We start from the raw sequence: 9,985 nt of genomic DNA on the forward strand, positions 1-9,985 counted from the left end.
CAAGGCACTTGGCCAGGAAACCATGTGTAGTCTCTTGAGGCTCACGGTCCACCAGAGGCTTGGGATATGGTAGGAAAACGTTGGGATGGAAATGTGCGGGCTGTTCCCCGTGAGTTTTGGGGATGGGCTGCAAGAGAGACGAGCTGCATGCCAGTGAGTGGGGGGTGGGGGGCTGACAGCTGCAGGAACAAGCTTCACTCTGGTCCTTTGTGAAGGGATGTCCTTTCTGCCTATAGCCAGGGGTTGGAGAGGGGAGAGGTAATCCACGCACAGAGCCCAATACACCGATTAACAGCACAGTGGGATCCTAGCAATGGGTAGATGTCTGGGGAAAGTTAGAGGGCTATAAGGCTGGGAGAGTTTGGGAAGCCTGATCCCTCAGGCCTCTCCCGAAGCAACCTTTCTCAAACGTCTACATCAAGGTCACCCGGGCTGCCAACTTAAGGCAGGGCCAACTTTCCAGGCCTCCTGACCGGGCTGCTGTTTACTGTCCCAGCCTCAGGGCTAGAGGACCTGGCAGAGCCCCAGGAAGGGGGTCAAAGGACGCGATCCTAAAGATTTTGCTAAGGCTTATTAGCAGAGTTCTCCCAAGAATGAAACTGGCAGGCCATAAGATACGGTTTGCGGAGGACCTGTGCTCTCTGCTGGTGAGGAAAGCCGAAGGAGCATGGCAACCGAAGGTGTTCAGCTTAGGGGAGTGAGCCTGGGGCACCGGAGGAGCTGACCCGGGGACCCATCCGTTGCCTGCATCCGAGAACATGGATATGGACTGAGTATTAGGTGATGTCAAGGAATGATGTTTTTTGTTGTGTGTATTGTTAATTTTGTGTGATAATGACACGGGGTTGTGTGTGTGTGTGTTTTTAATTTTGCTCTCTTAGAGGCGTATACTGAAATGATAAAATGGCTGGATTTGCTTTCAAATAGTCCAAGAACAGAAAGGTCAGGGGCAGGGGAAGTTTGGTAAATGCCAGTGATGCTTCGGGGTTCACTCTGCTCTGTTTGTGTGTACGTTTGCAAGTGAAAAAAAAAAAAAAAGCTGAACATACCTGTAAGTTTTGCTGGTTGAACAATTTAATCACCCCTCACTGACCCCTGGAGTAAGGGTGAGGAATACTCTAGAGACTTGCTAACCCCGGACTCTGTTAGACTCTCAGGCTCCACCCCAGACTGGGTAACGTGCTCTGCATTTTCATGAGATCTCCGGGTGGTTTGGGTGCACACTGAAATTTGGGAAGCACTGATCTAGGCTCGTGAGGGAAGAGCCGTGGGGTGTGTTGGTCTCTTCCATGGTTTGACTACCAGATACAATGAACGCAGTTCAATTTATGATTTCGTCTAGAGTTGGCAAGATTATAGGAAGCCACAGCTAAACCTGATCCAGGCAAAACTGGAAATGAACGGGTAACAACCCAAAGTAGTGCTTCCAGACTTTTTCTCCTCATAGAGCACATTAAAATAATATTTGGCTCAATTTACAGAACACTACCGTTTTATTGTTGACAATGCCCCTGTTCAAAACAGCTAAAAATGTTGGGGAAAGGGTAAAGAATTCTTCAAAGGGCATCAAAGGGCTGACACAATGCTATGGAATCACCAAGTCAAAATCCGAGAAGCACTCCCTTTTGTCCACACGGTGGCCCACTTAGTCACCACGAAGCCGAGTTGTCCATGGCTTCCAGGTTCGAGGATGAGTTACGTATAAAGGGACCGAACAAATAATAAACATACTAAAGATGATGGGAGCCAGGCTCCTTTCTCACTGTCAGAGGATCGATTTATGAAGATGCAAATGGGGAAGATTTGAATAAATCTTATGGTACTGGATTGGAACTGGGGGTATCTAGATGAACACCTGGCTTTTAATATATTTAGATAAATATCAAAATGGCTATAGTTGCATATCTGTATGTACATGTGTGTGAAATACATATGTACGTATGTCTGAGTTCTATCCCCTAGAAAAGCCTAGAGGCAATGCCATCCCAGTCGCAAGGCATACACACTTTGATTTCTGAATACCACTCTCTGATAATAGATATCAAGGCTCCATGGAGAAATGGCTGATTTGAGGACTGGGGTAAAGAAAGTTCAAAGTAAGCCTGGAGAATCTTGATGTCCCAGAAAGTAAGAAAGTGTTCAAGGAATAATGGAGACATGTCCAAAGGATACAGAAGCCAGATTAAAGGGATTTCTATTCACTTTATCCGCGACAATTTGAGCATCAAAATAATAGTAGTAATGGATTTGAATTCAGTGAATAAACATAGGAATCTGCTAGGGGCGCCTGGGTGGCTCAGTTGATTGAGCGTCTGACTTCAGCTCAGGTCATGATCTCGCGGTCTGTGAGTTGGAGCCCCGCGTCGGGCTCCGTGCTGACAGCTCAGAGCCTGGAGCCTGCTTCAGATTCTGTGTCTCCCTCTCTCTCTCCCCCTCTCCCGCTCATTCTCTCTCTCTCTCTCTCTCTGTCAAAAATAAATAAAACATTAAAAAAAATTTTTTTTTAATAAAAAAAAATAGGAATCTGCTAGTCCATATTGATGTGAATAATTAAATAAATGGAGAAAAAGGTCTACAGTGAAATGACAACTAATATAATTTATTAACTAGTAAGTGTAATGGGCAAGTCAAAATTGTGCGTCCCTTGATACAATGCACTGAGAACACAGCATCATTTCTGTGATATTCCTGCTAAAGGTGCACAAACTGAACCTACTTCCGACAAGACCGAAAAATCCAAAGTAACTGCCTGCACTCTTCAAAACTTTCCACATGATGAAAGACAAGAAAAGACTGAGGAGATTGAAGAGATACTACAACTAAATGCAATGAGTGATCCTGGATTGGATCCTGGACCTATAAAGGACATTCTTTTTTTTTTTTTTTTTTTTAATTAATGTTTATTTATTTTTGAAGGAGAGAGAGACAGAGTGTAAGTGGGGGAGGGGCAGAAAGAGAGAGACACACACAGAATCTGAAGCAGACTCCAGGCTCTGAGCCGTCAGCACAGAGCCCGACGCGGGGCTTGAACTCACAAACCGCGAGATCATGACCTGAGCCAAAGTCGGACGCTCAACCAACTGAGCCACCCAGGCGCCCCTATAAAGGACATTCTTGGGACAACTAGTGAAATTTGAATGGTGTCTGTGGTTTAGATGGTAGTACCATTTCAAAGTTAGTTTTCTGAATTTGATAGTTTCCTGTAGTTTCGCAGGACAGTGTCCTTGTATTTTAGGAAACACACACTGAAGTGCTAAGAGGGTAATGAAGCATCAGAAAAAAATATGCATAGATACACCTGAAGAGGGTTACAAGGCAGATATCTGCGGTATAATGTTAATCGGACAATGTAAGTGAAGGGCATACTGGAGTTCTTAAAATACTTCTTGCAACTTTTTTCTTAAATTTGAAATTATTTCAAATAGAAAGATTAAAAAAAAAAAGTCTAAGGGAAAGCTAGTACACAGAGATGCTGATCTCAGAAGGTACCTGAAAACCTACGCAAACATAGATGCCTCCCAAGATGGTGCTGGAAAGCTTTGGGCTCACCTATGGTGACAAGCGAAAATCTGTTTTGCCATCATTTTTGAAAGATGTTTTCACTGGGTATAGAATTTAGGGTTGACTCTCCTCCTTTCAGTACTATATAGATGTCATCCTAGTGCCTTCTAGCTTATGCAGTTTTTATTTTTATTTTTTATTTTAGAGACAGTGTGGGTGGGTGGAGGGGGGCAGAGGGAGAGAGAGAGAATCCTAAGCAGGCTCCATGATCAGTACAGACCAAGGCAGGGCCACCCCTGGGATCATGACCTTAGCCGAAATCAAGGGTCAGATGTCCAACCAAGTCACCCAGGCGCCCCATAGCTTACATAGATTTTAAATAAAAAGCTCGCTTTACTCATTTTTGTTCCTCTTTCTCTCTCTGGTTGCTTTCAAGATTTTCTCAACCTTTGGTTTTCACCAAGTTTCACTATGAAGTGCCTGGGTATGTTTTTTTCCTTTGTGTTTATTCAGCTTGGGGGTGTTCTGAGCTTCCTGGATCTGTGGTTTATTATATTGATTTTGGAAAATTTTAGGCTGTTATTTTTTTTCTTTTTTTTTTAATTTTTTTAATGTTTATTTATTTTTGAGACAGAGAGAGACAGAGCATGAACAGGGGAGGGTCAGAGAGAGAGGGAGACACAGAATCTGAAACAGGCTCCAGGCTCTGAGTCGTCAGCCCAGAGCCCTACGCGGGGCTCGAACTCACGGACCGTGAGATCATGACCTGAGCCGAAGTCGGATGCTTAACCAACTGAGCCACCCAGGCGCCCCAAGGCTGTTATTTTTTAAAATATTTCTTGTGTCATATTTTTCCTGTCTTCATCTGCCACTTCAATTACCTGCTTGATATTGTGGCACAGCTCTTAAATATTTTGCTCTCTTTTACTGTTTCCATGTTTTCTGTTTCAGTTTAGATAATTTCTACTGACCTGTCATCAAGAATTCTTTCTTCTGCTGTGTCATTTGATGAGCACATTGGAGCAACTCACTTCTTTTTTTATTTTTTCAAAAAAAATTTTTTTTAATATCAATTTATTTATTTGTGTGTGTGTGTGAGAGAGAGAGAGAGAGAGAGAGAGAGAGAGAAGGGGAGGGGCAGAGAGAGAAGGAAACAGAATCCCAAGCAGGTTCCATGCTATCAGCAGAGCCCGATGCAGGGCTCGAACCCATGAACCGTGAAATCACAACCTGAGACGAAACCAAGAGTCGAACACTTAACTGACTGAGCCAGCCAGGAGCCCCACAACTCCTCATTTCTGATAGTGGGTTGCTGCTGCCTTGTGCTTAATTTGTGACCAGGGTATTTTGGGGTTCCTCAGCATTCACCACTCCCTGAATGCCTGCACCACAGAGGGAGTCCCTCTCCAAACCCTTGCCCGGTTCCTAGCAGCAGCTTGTCATTGTTTATGATGCAAGGCTCATGTTTGTGGCAGGAGAGTTTTCTCATTCCTCCTGATCCAGCCTTAGTTATAGACAGGCCCTGTGCACCTGAGCCTTGGGGATAGGGCTTTGTCCTCCACACATAGCATCTGACCTCTGCGTTGTAATGGTGCTAGGTCTTAGGTGGGAGTGAGTTTCCTGCCCTCCCAACAGGCAGCAGACTTCTGTTTCATATCAACACAAGATCCTGGTCCTGAAAGGGTTTTCTACTTTCCTCTAGTGGCAGGCAGCATTTGTGTCTATGCACCCCAGAAGTAGGCAGCCTTTCTGTATACCAATAATGAAGCAGCAGAAAGAGAAATCAAGGAATCAATCCTATTTACAATTGCACCAAAAACCATAAAATACCTAGGAATAAATCTAACCAAAGAGGTGAAAAATCTACACACTGAAAACTGTAGAAAGCTTATGAAAGAAATTGAAGACACCAAAAAATGGAAAAATATTCCATGCTCGTGGATTGCAAGAACAAATATTATTAAAATAATCTATACTACCCAAAGAAATCTACATATTCAATGCAATCCCTACCAAAATAACACCAGCATTCTTCACAAAGCTAGAACAAACAATCCTAACATTTGCGTGGAACCAGAAAAGACCCTGAATAGCCAAGGCAATCCTGAAAAAGAAAAACAAAGACAGTATGGTATTGGCACAAAAACAGACACTTAGATCAAGGAACAGAATAGAGAACCCAGAAGTGGATCCACAAACGTTGGCCAACTGATCTTTGACAAAGCAGGAAAGAATATCCAATGGAATAAAGACAGTCTCTTCAGCAAATGGTACTGGGAAAACTGGACAGTGACAGGCGGAAGACTGAACCTGGACCACTTTCTTACACCATACACAAAAATAAACTCAAAATGGATGAAACCTAAATGTAAGACAGGAAGCCATCAAAATCCTAGAAGAGAAAGCAGGCAAAAACCTCTTTGACCTCGGCCACAGCAACTTCTTACTCAACACGTCTCTGGAGGCAAGGGAAACAAAAGCAAAAATGAACTATTGGGACCTCATCAAGATAAAAAGCTTCTGCACAGTGAAGGAAACAATCAGTGAAACTAAAAGGCAACTGACAGAATGGGAAAAGATATTTGCAAATGACATAGCAGATAGAGTTAGTATCCAAAATCTATAAAGAACTTAACAAACTCAACACCCAAAAAAACAAATAATCCAGCGAAGAAATGGGCAAAAGACATGAATAGACACTTCTCCAAAGAAGACATCCAGATGGCTAACAGACACATGAAAAAATGCTCAACATCACTCATCATCAGCAAAATACAAATCAAAACCAAATGAGATACCACCTAACACCAGTCAGAGTGGCTAAAATTAACAACTCAGACAACAATAGATGTTGACAAGGATGTGGAGGAAGAACACTTTTGCCCTGCTGGGTGGAATGCAAACTGGTGCAGTCACTCTGGAAAACAGTATGGAGGTTCCTCAAAAAATTAAAAATAGAACTACCCTACCACCCAGCGATTGTACTACTAGGTATTTATCCAAAGGATTCAGGTGTGCTGTTTCGAAGGGGCACATGTACCCGAATGTTTATAGCAGCACTATCAACAATAGCCAAAGTATGGAAAGAGCCCAATGTCCATTGACAGATGAATGGATAAAGATGTGGTATATATATACAATGGAGTATTACTCGGCAATCAAAAGAAGAAATCTTGCCATTTGCAACAATGAGGATGGAACTAGAGTGTATATGCTAAGCGAAATTAGAGAAAGACAAATATCATGACTTTACTCATATGTGGAATTTAAGATACAAAGCAGATGAACATAAGGGAAGGAAAGCAAAAATAGTATAAAAACAGGGAGGGGGACAAAACATAAGATGCTTAAATATAGAGAACAAATGGAGGGTTGCTGGAGGGGCTGAGGGTGGGGGGATGGGCTAAATGGGTAAGGGGCATTAAGGAGGATACTTGGGATGAGCACTGGGAGTTACATGTAGGGGATGAATCACTGGCGTCTACTCCTGAAATCATTAGTGCACTATATGCTAACTAACTTGGATGTAAATTTAAAAACAAACAAACAGGGGCGCCTGGGTGGCTCAGTCGGTTAAGCGTCCGACTTCAGCTCAGGTCACGATCTCGCGGTCGGTGAGTTCAAGCCCCGCGTCGGGCTCTGGGCTGATGGCTCAGAGCCTGGAACAAACAAAAGAAGTAGGCAACCTTTGTTTGGAACTTACTTCTTTGTTTTCATTGCTTTTGTATCTCCTAATATTCCAACAGGATCATTTTCTTTTGCTCGTCTGCTTGCTCGCCAATGCTCTCCATTTTTGCCTCAAAATGTCTTTTTTTTTACCTTCATATCCTAGTGTGTATAGGAATCCTAGGTTGGCAAGTATTTTCTTTCAGATCACTGAAGATAGCATTCCACAGTTTTAAGGCACCCAGTCTTTCTGTTGAGAAATCAGATGTCAGCTTTAATATCATCCCTTTCAAAGTAATTTTTTTTTTCCTCCTGACTCCTCTTTTGTCATCTAAAAACTGTGGTACTGTTATTGATGTGTAGATGTGGGTATTTTAAGTAGGTTTTGGACTTGACTTTCTTTTGGTGTCTCCTTCCCCCTAATTATCCCTAAGTCTCAGACATTCTCTCTTTAATTCTTTTTCCTTTCTTCTGTGGCTTCAGTCATAGCCTGCTTGATTTTCTTACTCTATTCTCTCTTACCTTTCTTCTCTACTTTCCAGTCTTTAAATTCTCTGTACTTCATTATATATGGTTTCCTTCAGTTATCTCCCAGCTAACGAATTCTACCTTCAGTTGCGTTAACCAGCTTCTAAATCTATTGATTTCTTTGGGGTGGGTATTGTATTTTTCTGTTCTCAGATTGCCACCTGGTTAATTTTTTTAAAAATCTGCTGGTTTAATTATACAGTTTCTGGTTCCCTTCTTTATTGCAGTTTGTGAGGATTTCCATAAGAAAGTATCACAGCCTGGGTGGCGTAAGCAACAGAAATTTACTTCCTCACGTTCCTGAAGGCTAGCAGTCTAGATCAAGATCTAGGTGTCGCGGAGTTAGTTTCATTTTGAGGTTTCTCTTCTGAAATTGTAGAAGGCTGTCTTCTTCTGGTCTCTTCAATGGTCCTTCAGTTGTGTGTATGCCCATGTCCTGATCTTCTTTTTGAGGAGACCAGTCCCATTGGATTAATGTCTACCTCAATGACCGCATGTAACCTTAATAACCTGTTTAAATACTCTATGCAGAAATAGTCACATTCTGAGGTATTGAAGGTTGACTTCAATATATGAATTTGAGTGGGAGAGTGACACAATTCAGCCCACAACACCTAAAATTTTCAAGTTACTTCTTCTATCTCCACCGAATATAGTAAACGTGTTTGCTTCACATTCTGTGTCTGTTATCTTTGGCACCTGGGGTTCCTGTGGGTCCTTTTCTATTGTGTTTCAACCTTGTTCATGGTTCCTTGTCTCCTTGTAAACCTAGTTATCTTTGAATATGCACTTGATTTGGCATCTGTAAAATATGTGCAGAAATAACTTCAAGATAGGATTATATTATTTTCCTCAGATAGTATTTACTTGTGCCTGGGGGCACTAGCTATTCGGGATCACGTTTATCCATTCAAGACTTGAGATTTCTGGGTCCTCACGTGGCTCCAAGTCAGGTTGCAATGCAATCTACATGAAGGTTGGTTTAATTAGCCACTATCGTACAACCGTTGGAGGTCCCCAACTCAAAGCATAAGGTAGTTTACAAGGGTTCCCACAGTTGGTGGGGCTGGACTTTTTTCCCTCCAGCACTGTACAACTGCCTCTTCCAGCTCAGCAAACATACTTTCAGATCAGCACTCGGCCTCTCAAGTTGCCTTCCAGATTTGCAAACATATCCAGGGAAAAAGTAGCCTTGAACATCATTTTGCTACGTGACCACCTTCTTCCTGAACCTCGTCTAGGAATCCCTCAAAATTTTGTTGCTTTTGATAAGATTTTAGAATATACTTTGTCTAATCTTTTTAGCTGTCTTCCACAGAATAGGTGGTCCAACATTACCACAAGTGGAAGTCCAGAGTTATCTTTTCAAAGGGCTACGATATACTTTCAGAGAACATTTAAAAATTATTACCGGGGCGTCTGGGTGGCTCAGTCAGTTAAGTGTCAGACTCTTGATTTCAGCTCAGGTCATGATCTCACAGGTAGTGGGATTGAGCCCTGCACTGGGCTCTGTGTGGAGCCTGCTCGTTCTCTCTGCCCCTCCCCTACTCATGCATGCTCTCTCTCTCTCTCAAAATAAATAGAACTTTAAAACTTAAGAAAATATATTTTAAAAATTTACAACATTTTTACTTCTGTGAAAGTGGTCATGATCAATCCAAATTAACACAAGAACCATTAGATATTAAAATATTTACCGGAGTTGGTTTAAAATTATACCACTTCATTTAAAAAAGTTTTTAATTTACGCATTCCAAAAATCATCTAATGAGCACATGAACCTTGCTATATGACATTCTTACAAAAATGGAAAAGATGATCTTCAAATGACAAAGCCTTATAAAATGGCCTTTATTTTTTTTTATTTTATTTTATTTTTTTAACGTTTATTTATTTTTGAGACAGAGAGAGACAGAGCATGAATGGGGGAGGGTCAGAGAGAGAGAGGGAGACACAGAATCTGAAACAGGCTCCAGGCTCTGAGCTGTCAGCACAGAGCCCGACGCGGGGCTTGAACTCACGAACCGCGAGATCATGACCTGAGCCGAAGTCGGACGCTTAACCGACTGAGCCACCCAGGCGCCCCAAAATGGCCTTTAAATATCAGTTGTTTCCAGTAAAGATTTTCTTCCTTGAACAAGCCCTCTCTCCTATAAAACTGACAATGACTGCAAGACCCTAGAATCAGTTTTGTTTCCAATGTGCCCTTACACCTTTATTCAACACCTTTCCCATCATTTTTTCCAAAATTTTTAAATGGGGTAAAAGACACATAAAATTCACCATCGTA

The sequence above is a fragment of the Panthera pardus genome, unplaced genomic scaffold (genome assembly GCF_024362965.1).
Source record: "Panthera pardus isolate Hobbes unplaced genomic scaffold, ASM2436296v1 HiC_scaffold_11, whole genome shotgun sequence".
NCBI lineage: Eukaryota > Metazoa > Chordata > Mammalia > Carnivora > Felidae > Panthera > Panthera pardus.